General features: G+C 38.1%; 1 protein-coding gene across 5 annotated transcripts in view; it reads left to right on the top strand.

Moving 5' to 3' along the window:
* Tprg1 (tumor protein p63 regulated 1) overlaps positions 1 to 12,804 on the top strand; it is a 170,392-nt gene that overhangs the window by 26,051 nt on the left and 131,537 nt on the right. The window contains exon 1 of one of the 5 annotated variants that reach the window (XM_074073547.1): positions 3,147 to 3,167. The exons of the other annotated variants lie outside the window; for them this stretch is intronic. The gene's annotated coding sequence lies outside the window, so the exon portion shown is untranslated. Of the gene's footprint in view, positions 1 to 3,146; positions 3,168 to 12,804 lie in introns of those variants that run through there. 5 annotated transcript variants of the gene reach the window in all.

Raw genomic sequence — 12,804 nt, 5'->3', positions numbered from 1 at the left:
AAGTGAGGATGTTGACTTCGATGATACTTAAAACATGTGGCAGCACTTTTGGGTTCTGCCATGCAGAATCAACTGAATATTCACTTTGAAAAAAATAATCCTGTCAATGTGCCATTTTTTATGGTCTTTCTTGGCTGTTGTTATGGTTACATGAGTATGTTTATTTTTTGATAATTCATTAATCTATACATTTATGATTATTTGAGTGGATTTTATACTCTAGTAAATATTTACTAATAAAAACTTCAGTAAATATAAAGGTTGTAGTTTATTTTTAAGACCTTAGGTTTTAGTTTTTTATTAGATATATTAATTATATAAAACAAAGGGTCTTATTGTGACATTTTCATACATGCATCTAATGTACTTTGATCATACTCATCCCCTCATTACCCTCTCTTGTCCTTATTTTTTTAGGGAAATGCTATTCAGCATTTGGATAAAAGTTTTTCCCAGAATTTCATTAAATCTGGACATGAGAAGTCATGAGAAGCTTAACAGGAAGCTTAGGTTTTGGGGGCAAATTCCTTTAAAAAAATTTGCCATCCAGGAACATTTGGTTGTGGAATGTGTGTCTTGCTCCAGCCTGGCCCCAGGATTAGTGCTAGGAAAGTTGTAATCCTTGGAAGGCACTAATCCACACACTCCTCTGAGATGAACCAGTAGCCAGAACTGAGGTTTATTCTAATTTTTAAGCACCGTTGTCATCTAGATTTGGAATCAGCAAATTCAAAATCAAGGGTCTTATTGACTTTGGAGAGAGAAGAAGAGAGCTGTGGTAGGTCTGAATTGTAGGCTTTGACTGATTCTTTTGATCTCTTTGCTTTCCTTCTCTACTCCATGTGGAGAAAACCTGAGTCTTTTTTGGCAGCACTGGGGTTTGAACTCAGGGCTTCATGCTTGCAAGATAGGTGCTCTTACTTCTTGAGCCACTCTGCCAGCCACAAACCTGAGTCCTTATGGGTTCTTCTAAAGTATATTAGAACCAGCATCTTTATCCTCCTGGTTAGTTCCTTGCGTATGCTTTTATATTTTATTTTTTATATCTCACTTTTGAGTGTGTATATCTCACTTTTGAGAGCATATGGTAATTTAAACTTCGTCATTCTCTTTCTCATAATGCTACTGCTTTGTAAATTATGAAATCAATTGCAAAGCATATGCTTCTGCTATTGCCTGAGATAAGTCACCCAACTTTGTGCTTGGCTTATGGGATACCTTCTTTTTGCATTACCAGACATATTATCTGCCAAATGCCCTAATTCAAAAGTGCTTGTACACGTTCATGTTAATAACTACCTCTAGAATTTATCTTTGTAGGGGTATGAAGGGAAGAATATGAGTGACCTGGATATGGGAATAGAATACGTATTTCAATAACAAACAAGTAAGAATTTCTTGCCTCCTGGGAAGAGAGAACTGAGAATGATAAAATGTTGGACCATGCACAAATGGACTCACCTGTCTATGACCTCTCTGCATGTTTAATGACTTTCTTAAAACCATGAAATTCTTGAGGAAAGTGGATCTTTACACTGGTGAACTAGATTCTGCATTTGATTTGACTGGGAGGGAATTGTCCCAGCAGGCATGGAGGATTGACAGCAGAGAAGGGACTACAGAGAAGTTTGAGGAGATTTCAGATTTATGTTTCATTAAAGAGTATTATTTTTCACTAAATACATCCAGCTTTTCAAGGGATAAAGATTCGAGGTGGGCAGTTTACATCTTGGTTACACATACCATACTATCTTTCATTCTTGGATCACACCTCTTTCTCACACCCTCACACGTTTGCCTGGAATGTCCTCTGCCCATCCTCTAACATGCAGTCAGCTCTGAAATACCTTTCTCCACACCTCTCCACTCCCTCCACCCTCCACAGTTACTCCCATCTTGTTTCCACTGGATTTTATGACATATACTCCTCACATGGCTCTATCATGAAAGGTTGCAATTATCTGTGTGTTTTCTGTTCATCTTCACTAGACTGTGAGCTATTCCAGATTAGGGGCTGTGGTCTGGGTTTATAGATATGTCTGCGTGATGGTAAGTGTGTTCTGATTTCATACAGAACTTCGTCACTCACTCTCACAGACATTTACTGAGCACTCACTCTGCCCTTCAAATCTCATACACTGCAGAGAAACAAGCAAGACAGTCATTCTTCTATTCAGGAAACTTATACTTAGTGCCCACTCATTATCCTGGCCATATTAAGTGCTGAACCATGAAAGTGAGTGCAGCATAGTTGCTGCTTTAGAACTGCTTGCAGTCCAGAACTGAAGACAGCAAAGGAAAGTGATTACAGAGTAGTATGATCAATACCACAGTATTCAGGAACTCAAGAATTGTCATAACCTGGGTTGGGTGGGAGGTGGGAATCTTCATGGATATGTGTAAGAAAAGCATTCTTAAGGATCGATATCTTTATCTTTAGCAATTCATTTCCTTACATATTTTCAGGGAAATCCCTCTGAAAGTTAACATCTTGTGTGAGTTGCTCAGCAGCCTGCTGAATTCTTCTGTACTTAAATGCAAGAATAGTTTATTGAGGCTCTAGCCTGTCTCTGACCTTGGCTTGGTGAGATGCCCAGCTCTCCAACTCTGATATCTAGCACTTCTGGTTCATGAAAATTTCCATCTGAGTTAGAGGGAAGTTAGAGGACAACACCCCAGAATCTTCACTATGTTACCCAAATTCGTGACTGTCACCACAGCCCTCTTCCTCTGACCCCAGAGCATTTCAATGTCAGAGAAATGTGTTTGCTTGGTGGAAGTCACATGATAAAAATGAAGTGTAGTATGCCACAAGTGAACAATCACTGTAGTCTTAGCTCTCCATTATTCTGGGAAATTCTTACAGAGCCATTGAACTGGAAGGAAATTTAGGGATAATCTGGTCCAGCAATTTTCAGACTTGAACACTTCTGCACACCCCTCATATGAAAACATCAAATGTCCAGTGACACATGAATGGATTTGCTTTGACAGGAATGGGTTTGGTGACTGGAAGCCTATTCACTCACCCCTCAAGAATTCTTACTAGTAGTTTCCAGAAGCACACTTGCAAATCACTAAGTCTGGTCTCTCTTTTTGTAGATGAAAATTCTGCAGAACAAAGAAGGGAATTGAGGAAGCAAATTGCCCAGACTCACCCTAAGTGGGTAAGGGGATGGGGACACATATTTCTTTGCCTGGCACCATATTTGTCTCTTTTCACATCTGTGGCTGAGTCAAGCACTGTTGACAGAGTAGAGGATTGTTTGGCCCAGGGGGAGCTGGGAAGAAGAGATCCTCCCACAATTCTGCTTTTCCCCAGGATACAGAGTATCCCTGCTGGTATATTATCACTAGCGTACAAAATGTGAAATTGTGACAAATTGTTGGCCAATTTTCTTATCTCAACTGGTGCAGAAGCAGGCTTGCTGGAGAGTTATGAGGTGTTAGAGTATTTTTGTTTATCCAATGCACATCCCTCTGCCATTCTCACAGAGACTCGGGAAAGGCTGCACACATAAATTCACATAAATTACCTTTACAAAATGTCAAAATTAAAAGCAGATTTTATTTTGGGGATATGCCTTGAGAATGTTAACCCTTTCCTGTGGGTGACATGTCATCATCAGAAAACATATTTGACATCTTGGAATATAACACAGGCCACAGGAACTAACTTCCGTGCTCCTTCCCCAACCCCACACCGACACCACCTGCAAAAGAGGAATAGTTCTTATTAAGAAGACATAGACTTTTCTAAATCTGGTCTGCCCACAAATATTCCTCTAGATACAGGATTTTTAGTACTGCTATTCTCATTATTTCAATTTTGTTGTCTTTATTGAACTTATTCTTAATTAGCAGTGAATTCAGGGGAGATACATAATCTTTCTGGGCCTCATTTTCCTCATTTGTAAAAGTTGGATGCTATGGTTTGCATATTAGTATACCTTGCAAAATTCATGTTGAAATTTAATCCTGTATGAACCAGTATTACAAAGGGGGACTTCTTAGATGGTATTGTTGTCTTGGAAAAGAATTGGAGGGAACTGCTAGACTCCTTTTACTCTTTCCATTCCTGCACTACACTAGGAGAGCGTTCTTTCTATAGGATGGACTCCAAGTGCCTTGATCTTGGATATTCCACCCTCCAGAATTGTGAGAATAATTTTCTGTTATTCATAAATTACACAGTCTCTGGTATTTTGTTACAGCAGCCTGAATGGACTAACACAGTGGCAGTTAGTGTAGATGAGTGCTTGCTAACTAGATAGCCTGTCTTCCCAAGAATCTAGAAAAGAAGTAATGGGGATCCTCCCCATTTTGCTTTTTCAAAACTTTGTGAATATCACAGATATCTGTTTTGTTGTTTTAACAATCCCATGTGACTTTATGAAGTATGAAGAATCAGACAGGGGAAGTACAGACAGGCAAACAAGTGGGTGTGCATGCTCACCAGGGAGGCAGAGAGGGCAAGGAGACTAGGTGGACCTCCTGAAAACTAGGTGAGAAAAAGAGACAGGTAATACTGAATGAAGAATGAACCATGTGACCATGAGAAGAGGCTCACCATGAAATAGCCCTGAGTTTCACCAGCATCTCTATTTAATGTCAAGGTTGTTTTCTTGACTAGAGCTATAGTACTTTTTGTAACTCCCTGACTGTTCTTTATTGAACTCTTGTGAGAGAAAAAAGTTCCCAAACCCCGCCTCTTTGTTTGCCTCTAACTCAAGCTGGCCAGACTACTGCTTTCAAGCTAATTAGATGTTCCCAGAATAGTTTTTCATCCACTTTCCTGGGAAACAAGGTCTTACTGGGGGACAGCTATGCTGGATTTGTCTTCAATTGTTTTTTAAAAGTGGAAAAGAATCATCTTACCGTGATGCATTTGTCTGTAGGTCAGAAACCTTTCAGGATTGTGGTGGAGTAGCAGTCTCGGGGAAGAGAGATTGGAAAGCCCTGGGCTGGGGGATTTTTCTAGCTCTGATGGTCTAGGATGGGGAACCCAAACAGAAAATGGGAAATCTGACTCAGAGTCACATTGTGATCTCCATCTGCCTTTGAGAGCTTCTCCATCATAATAATATCAATATTTAAGTCTATGACTTTAAATAGTTCCATATTTTGTGATTTTTATCTCTTTTAGGCAAAACATAATCGGTTTTGGGCATCCTACCATTTTTACTTTTTCTTCTGATAAGAGAAACCAAAATATTTTCTTTAACTCTAAAAGTTATTTTTTCTTCTAATTTAAAAATAATGTAAAACATTCTATTAACTCTCAAAAGCTTGTGGACTTCGGATCTGAGTCTCGGGAAGGACAAAGGCTTTAGCTTATAGTACTGGTTGTGGGGCTGGTATGGGAGAAGCTGCAATGGGATCTTGCTTTGTGGGAGTTGTATCTCTGTTCCCAGAGCTAGTTGCCCCAGACATGCTACAAAGTGCCTCCAGTTTGCCGTGGATAGTTTGTTTTTCTTCTCCTCGTTCTTCTACCTCTATTTATTTATTTATTTGTTTGCTTTGTGGGACTGAGGATTGAACCTAGTTCCTGCACATACTAGGCAAACTCTGTTTGTCCTCACTGTTGCATCTTAAAGACAAGCAAAGAACAGTGAACCAGAATTTTAAAGAATGAAGACTAGGACTCTTGTTTCATGCTTTGGTTTGATTCTAGGTAGCTGTGTGACCATAAGCAAGTCCTTTGTTTTAACTGAGCTATTCCAATATTTGCAAAATGACAGTGTTTGCAAATAGTTTTCTAGCTATTATTTGTACCCTGCATGCTTCTGAAATATTAGAAAAAGTCACAGAGAGTTTGTAAAAGGGAGACAGTTATACATAGATCTAGATCTGGAAGTAAGTTACTTACTGCAATACTATGTTAAACTTAGCTCTGAATTTTCTGACAACTGAGAAATAACAGAATTTTTATTTTTTGACCAAAAGAAAGGTAGTGCTTCTTTGAGAATTTATTTGGCATCAATTCACATATTTTATTTTTTTATTATAAAAATAGCACAAATGTAACTTAATTTTTTTTTTTTTACAAAAAGAAAAATTCACTCACAAGTGTACTACCTCAATAAATCTAAATATTTCCCTTCTAGTCTTTATTCAAATGACTATTACCAGTTTAAAGTTTTTGGTTTTATCCTCTTTTTACTCAAAAAAATTATCTTTATTTTCCTGGTATTGTAGCTTTTGTGCATGTTATTTTTAATGTCCACATGATATCAATGTGATATACTTAGTCATTTCTTGATCAATAGGAGTTTTGTTAGTTTCCAATTTTTCATTACCATCTAGAATAACCAATGAATATTCTATTCTTTTTTTTCTTTAGGATAATTTTCAATACATGAATTGGTTGGAATGAGATGTGGTCAAAAGTATAGACATCATATGTTTTTTTCTAAGCCTCAACTCCTTACTTCCCTATGAAATTGTGCTGCTTTTACTCTTGGACATGAAATGCTAAGACATATTCACTAGGGAATCTGTGAAACAATGAACCTTTCCAGTTCAGTTCAAGTGGCTCTTGGTGGCTCTGTTGTAAGGTACACAAGCAATGGAACATGTGGCTTAGGCTGAATTTGTTATTGGTATTAATCAATCTGTTTTTAGTATTTCCATGTATATAGTATTTTAACATAGAGATAAAAGGACACTTTTTTTTTTTTTTTTTGAGTTGGGAAGAAACAAATTGTCGGGAGAAAGCTGAGAAATGGAGTGGGATGCTTAGATGTTCCTAATCAGCCCTCCTCTCATACCAGGAAAGTTGTTAAGTTTTATTCATTGGCCTTCCAGTATGTCCCCATGATGATTACAGAGCTGGACCCACCCTGGATTGGGATGGCTGGGCTTAACTTTCCTACTATTAATGGCTGTAAGTATGTAAATGGAGCTGAGAGTTTCCTTCTTTCCTGGATCTCAAACAGCTTGGTGTCAGAGTGCTGTGCTTCCTCAAGTGTTTCCAGAGAAGACAGCCTGAGGGAGAGGAAGTGGTGCTAATTAAATCCTCCCTCTGTTTTCCAGGCACAGGAGCCTTTCGCAGATGTCTGTTGTTAAGCGCGTGTTCACAGATCGCACAAATACAGAAGCAGACTTTGCTTCTTAGTGACACAAACCTTCCTTCACGGGTTATAGGGAACTTGAGAAATTCAATTCCTTCCAACACCCACGGTAACAGAGGTGGAAGACCTGCACAAAGAGTATGGAGCCTCCAGCAAGGCCGAAGTGCCTCACTGCCAGTCTCTCTGTGTCTGTCTCTTCGCTTTGTTTCTCTCACTCTCTTACACAATATTCTCCTGGTTCTCCATCCCTTGTTTTCTTATAGGCCAACCTCCACCTGTCGTACACCTACCTTTTAAAACTTTCCTAAAATATCAAGGAAGCCTTTTCGGTTATGGGGCAGCACAACATCGAAGTGGGCAAGCTGGACTTTCAAAGCATGTTTGGCAGTCTGGATGCTACCTCAACCACCCAGTGTGCCTTGGGTGGATCCTTCTTACTCTGTATCATCAGAAAGACGGGGAATGCAGTGAATAAGCTTAAGGGCTGCTGGGAAGGTATATAGGTATATATAAAATAGAATGAGAACTGTGCAAAGCTTTCCACAATGAGTTCCTCTAACCCACTCTTTTCTCCTGCATTCAACTCCCACAATGTGATGATGTCTATATCCACATTTGCCTGACATGATTCTGTTTACTGTCTTCATGGAATTAATTGCTAATAGCACCCTTTTTATTCCAAAGTATCCAGATTTAGGTAACATGCTATATGATCATGCTACTTTTACCTCTCTTGAATGCTCTAGTTAGTCCCAATTTCAAGAGTGGAAACTTGCTAGGGAAAGGGAATTTTTCTTAATTTCTGGTATTTCACAAGAACTAAGGAAACTGAACGTGTCTTGGTTTCATTAAGAACATGGAGGCAGTGAAAGAGAGAACACAATGAATAAATGGATAAATGAACTCAGGACAAAAATAGACAACAATAAAGAAGAAAACAGCCAGGATATGGAAAACCTCAGAAAAAAGAACGAAACAGAACTGCAAAACAAAACGGAAGGCCAATCCAGCAGAATAGAACAAACAGAAGACAGAATCTCAGAACTTGAAGATGAAATGGTAATTAAAGGAAAAACTGAAGAACTACTAATTAAACAACTCAAGACCTGTGAAAAGAAAATGCAAGAACTCACTGACTCCATCAAAAGACCAAACTTGAGAATCATGGGCATCGAAGAAGGAGAAGAGGTGCAAGCGAAGGGAATGCGTAATATATTCAACAAAATAATAACGGAAAATTTCCCAAATCTAGAGAAAGATATTCCCATACAAATGCAAGAGGCCTCCAGGACACCAAACAGACCAGATCAAAATAGAACTACTCCATGACATATCATCATTAAAACAACAAGTTCAGAAACTAAGGAAAGAATATTGAAGGCTGCAAGAGAGAAAAAACAAGTAACATACAAAGGTAAACCCATCAAAATCACAGCAGACTTCTCAACAGAAACATTAAAAGCAAGAAGAGCGTGGGGTGAGATCTTCCGGGCACTGAATGAAAATAACTTCAACCCCAGGATACTCTACCCAGCAAAGCTATCATTCAAAATAGATGGAGCAATAAAAGTCTTCCATGATAAGCAGAAACTAAAACAATATGTGACCACAAAGCCACCATTACAAAAGATTCTGCAAGGGATCCTGCACACAGAAAGTGACACCCAACTTAACCATGAAAAGGCAGGCAGCACCAAACCACAGGATAAGAAAAAGCAAGAGAGTAGAGAGTAACATCAAGTTAGGTACACACAATCAAACCTTCAAACAACTAAGACAACTAAATGGCAGGAATCACCACATACCTATCAGTACTAACACTTAATGTTAATGGACTTAATTCACCCATCAAAAGACACCGTTTGACAAAATGGATTAAAAAAGAAGATCCAACAATTTGTTGCTTACAGGAGACTCATCTCACCGACAGAAATAAGCATATGCTTAGGATGAAAGGCTGGAAGAAGATTTACCAAGCCAATGGCCCCCGAAAACAAGCAGGAGTAGCAATACTTATCTCTGACAAAGTAGACTTCAAACCTACATTGATCAAACGAGATAAAGAAGGACATTCCATACTAATAAAAGGGGAAATAGACCAAAAGGAAATAATAATCATCAATCTGTACGCACCCAATGTCAACGCACCCAATTTCATCAAACATACCCTGAAAGACCTAAAAGCATATATAAACGCCAACACAGTGGTTGTGGGAGACTTTAACACTCCATTAGCATCAATAGATAGGTCATCCAAACAAAAACTCAATAAAGAAATCCAAGATCTAAAATATGCAATAGATCAAGTGGACCTAGTAGATGTCTACAGAACATTTCATCCAACCTCTACACAATATACATTCTTCTCAGCAGCCCATGGAACCTTCTCCAAAATAGATCATATCCTAGGGCACAAAGCAAGCCTCAGCAAATATAAGAAAATAGAAATAACACCATGCATACTATCTGACCACAATGCAGTAAAAGTAGAACTCAACAACAAAAGTAAAGACAAAAAACATGCAAACAGCTGGAAACTAAATAACTCATTACTTAATGAAGAATGGATCATCGATGCAATAAAAGAGGAAATTAAAAAGTTCCTAGAAGTCAATGAAAATGAAAACACAACCTACCGGAACCTATGGGACACAGCTAAGGCAGTCTTGAGAGGAAAGTTTATAGCCATGAGTGCATATATTAAAAAGATTGAAAGATCCCAAATCAATGACCTAATGATACATCTCAAACTCCTAGAAAAACAAGAACAAGCAAATCCCAAAACAAATAGAAGGAGAGAAATAATAAAAATAAGAGCTGAAATCAACGAAATAGAAACCAAAAAAACCATACAAAGAATTAATGAAACAAAAAGTTGGTTCTTTGAAAAAATAAACAAGATCGATAGACCCCTGGCAAACCTGACTAAAATGAGAAGAGAAAAAACCCAAATTAGTAGAATCAGGAATGCAAAAGGGGAGATAACAACAAACACCATGGAAGTCCAGGAAATCATCAGAGACTACTTTGAGAACCTATATTCAAATAAATTTGAAAATCTAAAAGAAATGGACAGATTTCTAGATACATATGATCATCCAAAACTGAACCAAGAGGAAATTAATCACCTGAATAGACCTATAACACAAAATGAAATTGAAGCAGCAATCAAGAGTCTCCCCAAAAAGAAAAGTCCAGGACCTGATGGATTCTCTGCTGAATTCTATCAGACCTTTAAAGAAGAACTGATACCAACCCTCCTTAAACTGTTCCATGAAATAGAAAGGGAAGGAAAACTGCCAAACACATTTTATGAAGCCACTATTACACTTATCCCAAAACCAGGCAAAGACACCTCCAAAAAGGAGAACTATAGGCCAATCTCCTTAATGAACATTGATGCAAAAATCCTCAACAAAATAATGGCAAATCGAATTCAGCAACACATCAAAAAGATTATTCAACACGACCAGGTAGGCTTCATCCCAGGGATGCAGGGGTGGTTCAACATACGAAAATCAATAAACGTAATAAACCACATTAACAGAAGCAAAGACAAAAACCACTTGATCATCTCAATAGATGCAGAAAAAGCCTTTGATAAGATCCAACACCATTTCATGATAAAAGCTCTAAGAAAACTAGGAATAGAAGGAAAGTTCCTCAACATTATAAAAGCTATATATGACAAACCTACAGCCAGCATTATACTTAACGGAGAAAAATTAAAACCATTCCCTCTAAAATCAGGAACCAGACAAGGATGCCCACTATCTCCACTCCTATTCAACATAGTACTGGAATTCCTAGCCAGAGCAATTAGGCAAGAAGAAGGAATAAAAGGAATACAAATAGGTAAAGAAACTGTCAAAATATCCCTATTTGCAGACGACATGATCCTATACCTTAAAGACCCAAAAAACTCTACTCAGAAGCTTCTAGACATCATCAATAGCTATAGCAAGGTAGCAGGATATAAAATCAACATAGAAAAATCATTAGCATTTCTATACACTAACAATGAGCAAACGGAAAAAGAATGTATGAAAACAATTCCATTTACAATAGCCTCAAAAAAAATCAAATACCTAGGTGTAAACCTAACAAAAGATGTGAAAGACCTCTACAAGGAAAACTATACACTTCTGAAGAAAGAGATTGGGGAAGACTATAAAAAGTGGAGAGATCTCCCATGCTCATGGATTGGTAGAATCAACATAGTAAAAATGTCTATACTCCCAAAAGTAATCTACATGTTTAATGCAATTCCCATCAAAATTCCAATGACATTCATCAAAGAGATTGAAAAATCTACTGTTAAATTTATATGGAAACACAAGAGGCCACGAATAGCCAAGGCAATACTCAGTCAAAAGAACAATGCAGGAGGTATCACAATACCTGACTTCAAACTATATTACAAAGCAATAATAATAAAAACAGCATGGTACTGGCACAAAAACAGACATGAAGACCAGTGGAACAGAATAGAGGATCCAGATATGAAGCCACACAACTATAAGCAACTTATCTTTGACAAAGGAGCTAAAAATATACGATGGAGAAATAGCAGCCTCTTCAACAAAAACTGCTGGGAAAACTGGTTAGCAGTCTGCAAAAAACTGAAACTAGATCCATGTATATCACCCTATACCAAGATTAACTCAAAATGGATCAAGGATCTTAATATCAGACCCCAAACTCTTAAGTTGATACAAGAAAGAGTAGGAAATACTCTGGAGTTAGTAGGTATAGGTAAGAACTTTCTCAATGAAACCCCAGCAGCACAGCAACTAAGAGATAGCATAGATAAATGGGACCTCATAAAACTAAAAAGCTTCTGTTCATCAAAAGAAATGGTCTCTAAACTGAAGAGAACACCCACAGAGTGGGAGAAAATATTTGCCAACTATACATCAGACAAAGGACTGATAACCAGAATATACAGGGAACTTAAAAAACTAAATTCTCCCAAAACTAATGAACCAATAAAGAAATGGGCATGTGAACTAAACAGAACTTTCTCAAAAGAAGAAATTCAAATGGCCAGAAAACACATGGAAAAATGCTCACCATCTCTAGCAATAAAGGAAATGCAAATTAAAACCACACTAAGATTCCACCTCACCCCTGTTAGAATAGCCATCATCAGCAACACCACCAACAACAGGTGTTGGCGAGGATGCGGGGAAAAAGGAACCCTCTTACACTGTTGGTGGGAATGTAGACTAGTACAACCACTCTGGAAAAAAATTTGGAGGCTACTTAAAAAGCTGGACATCGATCTACCATTTGATCCAGCAATACCACTCTTGGGGATATACCCAAAAGACTGTTACTCCAGAGGCACCTGCACATCCATGTTTATTGCGGCACTATTCACAATAGCCAAGTTATGGAAACAGCCAAGATGCCCCAGCACTGACGAATGGATTAAGAAAATGTGGTATCTATACACAATGGAATTTTATGCAGCCATGAAGAAGAATGAAATGTTATCATTCGCTGGTAAATGGATGGAATTGGAGAACATCATTCTGAGTGAGGTTAGCCTGGCTCAAAAGACCAAAAATCGTATGTTCTCCCTCATATGTGGACATTAGATCAAGGGCAAACACAACAATGGGATTGGACTATGAGCACATGATAAAAGTGAGAGCACACAAGGGAGGGGTGAGGATAGGTAAGACACCTAAAAAACTAGCTAGCATTTGTTGCCCTTAATGCAGAG

Source organism: Castor canadensis, chromosome 5 (genome assembly GCF_047511655.1).
Source record: "Castor canadensis chromosome 5, mCasCan1.hap1v2, whole genome shotgun sequence".
NCBI classification, from domain to species: domain Eukaryota; kingdom Metazoa; phylum Chordata; class Mammalia; order Rodentia; family Castoridae; genus Castor; species Castor canadensis.
This window is presented reverse-complemented; position numbering and strand designations above follow the sequence as displayed.